Source organism: Malania oleifera, chromosome 5 (genome assembly GCF_029873635.1).
Source record: "Malania oleifera isolate guangnan ecotype guangnan chromosome 5, ASM2987363v1, whole genome shotgun sequence".
In the NCBI taxonomy this organism is placed as follows: domain Eukaryota; kingdom Viridiplantae; phylum Streptophyta; class Magnoliopsida; order Santalales; family Ximeniaceae; genus Malania; species Malania oleifera.
Genome location: NC_080421.1, coordinates 48,892,377 through 48,898,549, shown reverse-complemented (window position 1 = coordinate 48,898,549; position 6,173 = coordinate 48,892,377). Strand labels below are relative to the sequence as shown.

The window sequence follows — 6,173 nt, the reverse complement described above, 5'->3', positions numbered from 1 at the left end:
AGAGATAAATGACAGATACTTGATAGAGATATTTGATAGATGTGTGACATATTATTGTTAAAAAAATGGTATAAAATCGGGTTGTCACACTTAGGCATCAGAGTGATTCCCCGGAGTACAACCCGAGTCCTCAAAGTCTTGCTTATTTATCTCTTTTCAGGTGGTTGTGATCAGGGATCGTGAAAGTTGTTCAATTTTTGGTTACAAAAGTTGGCACCGTATGTGGAAATGCTTTTGAGAGGTCTTTATCTTACTTCTAAACTTCGATCTTTGGATCATGACTACATCAAATAATTCAAAATCAGAGCATTGGCTCGATCTCTCTTTCAACTCGATCGCTATCAATTACTACGTCATTATCAAACCCCTCTATTAACTTGGTGCGGATATTATCAATATTTGGATTTGAGTTTTATTTAGAATCCTGATCTATCTTTTACATCACCCCAAGCAATTGAATCAGATGGTGAAGATTCCGTTCCTCTGAGTACTTAATTGCTGCACTCTGTTCTGAACCAGAATGGTTATATAGCGGAGAAGATGGAGGCGGGGGAGAGAGGAGAGAGATAAAGTAACAGTCACAGACAGATCGCCAAAAGGATCGGAAAAGCTGCGATTTCCCTTGTCATCGTCGTCTTCTACTCCATCTTCATCAGGACCGTCGATTTCATATCGTAGTTCTTCCCTATGCCCATCACTAGAGCCTCTGTCCTTGAAAGCTCCGCCGATCTCAGAATTATCTTAGACACCGAAATCAACCATAGCGAAGTGGTGGACTACACCGGCAACCCCATCAACGGGGGCAGGCTGATCGCGCTCAGGGCCACCATTGTTTGGCGTGATCTTCTGAGAACCACCATGGTAGCCAATGCTCGCACGAGCTTGGCGCTCACCCGGTTCATCACCGACAAAGGTGGCCGCCATTGCTTGTACTGAGTTGGCTATTGGAATGTCATCGACAAAGGAATTCATCTTAATAGAGACTACATCGAAACACATTTCATGATCGAAACATCTGGGAACGATGCTCTCAAAGAGAATCATTTTCTCAATGATGGGGCTTACATTATGGTAAAGATAATAGTTGAAATGGTTCGCATGAAGCTGAAAGGATCAAATGAAGGCATTGTCAGTCTAATAAAGATCTCGAAGAGCCATTAGAGTCCGTGGAGCTAAAAATGAACATCATATATGAGGATGAATGTGAAGATGGATTGGAGTTCATCGTGAATCATGGGGGCAGTCGACATGTTTGGGTCAATAAGAGTTTGCCACAGATTCGCGAGGAGGTAGCGAGGCTTAAAGATGTTCAACGAAAACCTCAAATCGTCTCGGATTTGGAATTACAGGAAGCTGCAGGGAAGGAGAAAGGTGATTGTGAGTCATCTGCTGCACATTCTGAAAAATCCCAACGTAACCGTGAACCCCAGGTTCAAATATAGGAGGTTGGATGTGAGTCATCGGAGGAAGAAACTGATGACGAAGAAGACGGTGAACCAATTTCGAATGATTTTGGGGAAGATGGAACTGATGGGGAGTACGAAGCGGAAGATGAGTCTGATGCTTTAGAAACTCTTGGAACAAAAGATACTGTTGAAACTAATTGTGAGGCCGAAGGTGGTGCAACTAAAGGTGCTGCAAAGGAAGTCGATACTGAAGGGTATGCTATAGGTGTTCGAAAAAATGCTTCAAAGGGTTCTGCCACTGCAGGGGATCGTTTGACTGCAGCTAAAGTCACTAAAAATGCTGGAACACCAAGTGTTTATCAAAATGCCACAGAAGGTGAGAAAGAGTTTTACATGAAATGGAATAAGAAGGTTGCGTGGAGGGATCTCTTTGCCAAAAATAGGCACCGACAGAGCTGTGGTGCGGTTCCTTGCTTTGTTCCGAATGGTAAGGTTCCTCAAGTTGGAGAAGAAAAGATCGATGATCTAGAGGGGAATTGGAAGCACTGCATAGTTGGATACTTTGTGAGTAAATTCCCAGGCAAAGCAGCTCTAAATGCGATTGTTGAGTCTTAGTTTGCTAAGGTTGAGGTGTGCAACCATAAAAGTGGTTGGAATACTTATCTAAGGAGGACGAGGTCAAGAGAGAAATGTCTTTCGAAGACATTGATGGTGACGATGTTGTTTACCTAGATTTGAAGGATTCATACCGAGTTGTTCCTTTGGTAGATTGTAATATATCTACTAGACAAGAAGCTACGGAACTAGAAGAAAATCGAAATGATTTTGTTTTCGGCTATGATTTGAAGTAGCAGAAGGGTATGGGGCTAAATGAAACCCCCTTGTAGCAAATCAAAATCAGGAAGATAGATTCTTATGGACACGATGTTCATGAGAGCTCGAGTGGTCTAAATCTAGATCCAAACAAACGTACAGTACACCACGAAGCGTATCCCCAGGGTTCAACTAGAAGCTCCTTATCTTAAAGCTATCAAAGAATGCCAGGAATGGAGATCCAAATTTGAAGCTAGCCAAGAATGCCAGGAATGTACTAGTCATCCTTGCCTGATTCTCAAGGTATGGACTTTTCTCCTTCAAGCTGGTTTCTTTTAGTAAGGACCTAATTTTTTTACACTTGACTTGCATACAATTAAAGTCATGATAAAGTAAATATTTTAATTTCCATGAAAAGATGAAAACGACACCATGGAACCCCCAACTGGTCGTTTGGTGTCAACTCTTATTTTTATTAAATTATGAAATAATAGGAGCAAGTTGTCCTATCATTCTCTAGGAGGTAAATTGCCAAAAATATTACTGAAAAGAACGCCTAAAAAATGAGCACAACTCATTAGGCGAACGAAAACCGACCCAAAAGATGAGCACAACTCATTAGGCAAATAAAGACCGGCCCAAAAGATGAGCATACCTCACTACCAGAAGACAACCCAAAGATGAGCACGACTCATTAGGAGAACGAAAATCAGACCAAAAGATGATTACAACTCACTAGGCTAGAAGACAATCCTAAAGATGAAAATAGCTCATTAGGGCGAACGAAGACCGACCTAAAAGATGAGAACAACTCATTAGGCCATAAGACAGCCCAAAAGATGAGCACAACTCATTAGGCGAACGAAAACCGGCCCAAAAGATGAGGACAACTCATTAGGCCAAAAGATAGCCCAAAAGATGAGCACAGCTCATTGGGCACAAAAAATCGGCCCAACTGAGGCCCGAAGACAGTCTAAAAGATGAGCACAACTCATTAAACTAGAAGACAACCCAAAAGATGATCATAACTCATTAGGTGAAAAAAGACTGGCCCAAAAGATGAACACAACTCATTAGGCCAGAAGACAGCCCTCTAAAGGTTGCTCGGCAAAAAGGCCTCACAAGAAGCTGCTCGACATGAAAAGCCTTGTGAAGAGCTGCTCGACACAAAAAGCCTCACAAAAAGCTACTGGGCGCAAAATACTTAGCAACAATCAACTTGGGAAGGCCGAACCTATCTTAATCGGCTTGGGAAGCCGCATACATAGAAAAGTCAGCTCGGATAAGTTGAAATTGTCGTGGTCTCGACTCGAAGGCCACATACTTGGAAGTAACTGGCTTAGTAAAAGCCGACACTACTCCCGCCTTGGCTCGGCAAGCCGTGTACTTATCAACAACGGGCTTAGCAAGCGACGTAACAAACAAGCAATCGGCTCGCTTGATCCAAAGTTACAATGAAACCGGCTCGGATCAGCTAATATAGATGAATTCGGCTCGGCAAAGCTGTGCATGTATGCACCTTGGCTTGGACCAGCCAACGCCCCATCGAGTTCAGCTCAGAAAAGCTAGGCGCGCAGAAAAATTGGCTCGGCTAAGCCAAAGACGCCCCAAAACCGGCTCGACAAGCTGTATATAAAGAGCCAGCTGAATAGGTTTTAAAAAAAAAAGATAATACAATTTTTGAACTTTGGAAATAAGTTTCAAAAATTTGAAACTGAAAAAAGGGGAGGGGGGGCAACTGATATACCCCAAATATATCACCTACCGTAAATCAAGAGGAAACTAGAGCCTAGCATTGATGAAGGCAGTTACCAACCAAGTCAATTGCTTGGCCAGAGCAATTGACGCCGGCGCTATGATGACCAGAGCAATTTATGCCAACACTGTAATTACCAGAGCGATTCACGCCTACACTATAATTCGCCAATAAATTGCATATCACCCTTGTGTCAAACTACATCACTATAAATGAGAATTCAGAGAAGAGGTTAAGGTATCTCATTCTTAACCCATCTTTACTGTTGCATAAAACCTCTCAAACCAATCTCTTACTTAGGCATCAGAGTGATCCCTTAGAGTACACTTAGGGTTCTCAAAGTCTTACTTATTTATCTTTTTTCAGGTGGTCGTGATCAGGGATCGTGAAGGTCGTTCGATTTTTGGTTGTTACATTGAGTTTTGGTTAAAAATGACTATCAACATTGTGTTTTTATCATTTTTCAGGTGAATGATTTATTTGAAATGAATGAATTATCTAAGTTGTGCAAAGGGACCCTCTAGTAGTCAAAAAACATTTCAGTTTTGTTATGAGATGGAAATAAAATGATGAATTCAAGGCTTCACAAAAGCAAGACCAAATTTGAGTGTGTTTCCTAGCACAAAACAAATTTGAAAGATTTTTTTTTTTTTCTCATCTTTTTATTTCTATGTACAATGCACAAAAAGCAAAAAGGGCGCATTAAAAACACACTTTGCAAAAAAAAAAAAAAAAGAGGACAAGAAGAAGCTGAATTATATAAAGAAACTAAAACTCCATCTATAAAGAAAGTCTTAAGTCTAATTTTGTTTTAAAATGATTATAAAAAGTAAGCTTAAAAAGAAAGAATTAAGAATTTTAGTGTAGATAGATTATTCCCTATATCAAATATGAGAACAACATATAAAATGTTCTGCCAAAATGGGCCATTGACAGTAACTAATAAATTTGCTAGTTGTAAGAGGAGTAAGAATCTTCTTCTTTTATGTTGAGGCTCTCCAAAGACATCTGCCATAAGATCTTAATTAGTTATAGAAATGTTTGATGATAATATCCGTATTTGCGAAAAAATATTTTTTCTTTGAAAACTTCGTTACCACTATGAAATTTCAAATTTTTTTTTAAATATTCATGTATTTTCCCTGGCTTAATTTTGTTAATTATGATAGATTTAATGTTTGATCCACCTCGCTGTTTGGGTAAGAGTGTTTTTCTCCATTAATTTGGTGATAATATGCACCTTCATCATGTAGTTTCTCATTAACAATTAAATACTAATAGCTAAGGTAAGCAATCAAGCGACATATTAACGAGAAATTATACAAGGGATCTTTTCCTCCGCATGTCTATGTGTCTGTTTTCTAAATTATACATTTATTGAAAATAGGTCTCCCTATGATATTAATGAATATAAGATCAATTTTTCACATATTTAATATTTAAAATACAGACACATACACACACACATACGTAGAAGGAGAGATCTTCTGTATAATTTTCTCACATAAATTGTATCCATTTGTTATGCAGAAATATTGAAATGAATTGTGAAGTCAAATTGTCATGTTCATGTAAGTTTTTTATTTTTATTTTTTTCATTTTATTCTCATTGCAGTCCATTTTAATTATAAGCCTTTCATTGAATCATGAATTTTATCTGAGGAAAGGAAAGGAAAAAGAAAAGTGAAAAAAATTTATTTTTTTATTATATTATTCTTTGTATATATCAATACTATTAAAAATTTTAAAATATTTTAATATAATTAAAAATTAAGAAAAATCAAATGTTAATGCTGCATGTGAGTGATTAAATTTTTATTTTTTAATTTATCATATATTTTATTTTATTTATTACTCTCACCTATGATTTTTGAATCCAAACTTTCAACCTTGTTGGTTTTTTATTTTTATTTTTGCATTGTCTTTTACGTCAGATTAGGTCTCATGCGAGCCCCACTATTTTTCAAAAAAACCTTTCTAGCATATGAGAGGCCCATGAGGGCTCCACAATTTTTTACCCCTCCTTTCTCTCTTAGAAGAAGCCCATGCGGGCCCCACTAATTTTAAAATAGTTTTTAATTTTATTTTAAAACTTTTCCCTTCTTCTTTGATTGCACACAAGCCCCACTAAATTCTTCTCTATATTGATTTCATTGATTGTTTACATTTTTCTTAGAAATGTTTTTGCTTTTTATTAG

General features: G+C 37.9%; 1 long non-coding RNA gene across 1 annotated transcript; it reads left to right on the top strand.

Annotated features, from left to right (window-relative positions):
• The first annotated feature begins 407 nt into the window (after window positions 1-407).
• On the top strand, window positions 408-4,582 carry LOC131155370 (uncharacterized). The gene is made up of 2 exons (XR_009136792.1): window positions 408-2,522; window positions 4,342-4,582. It is a non-coding gene; the product is annotated as an uncharacterized LOC131155370 (long non-coding RNA).
• The last annotated feature ends 1,591 nt before the right edge of the window (window positions 4,583-6,173 follow it).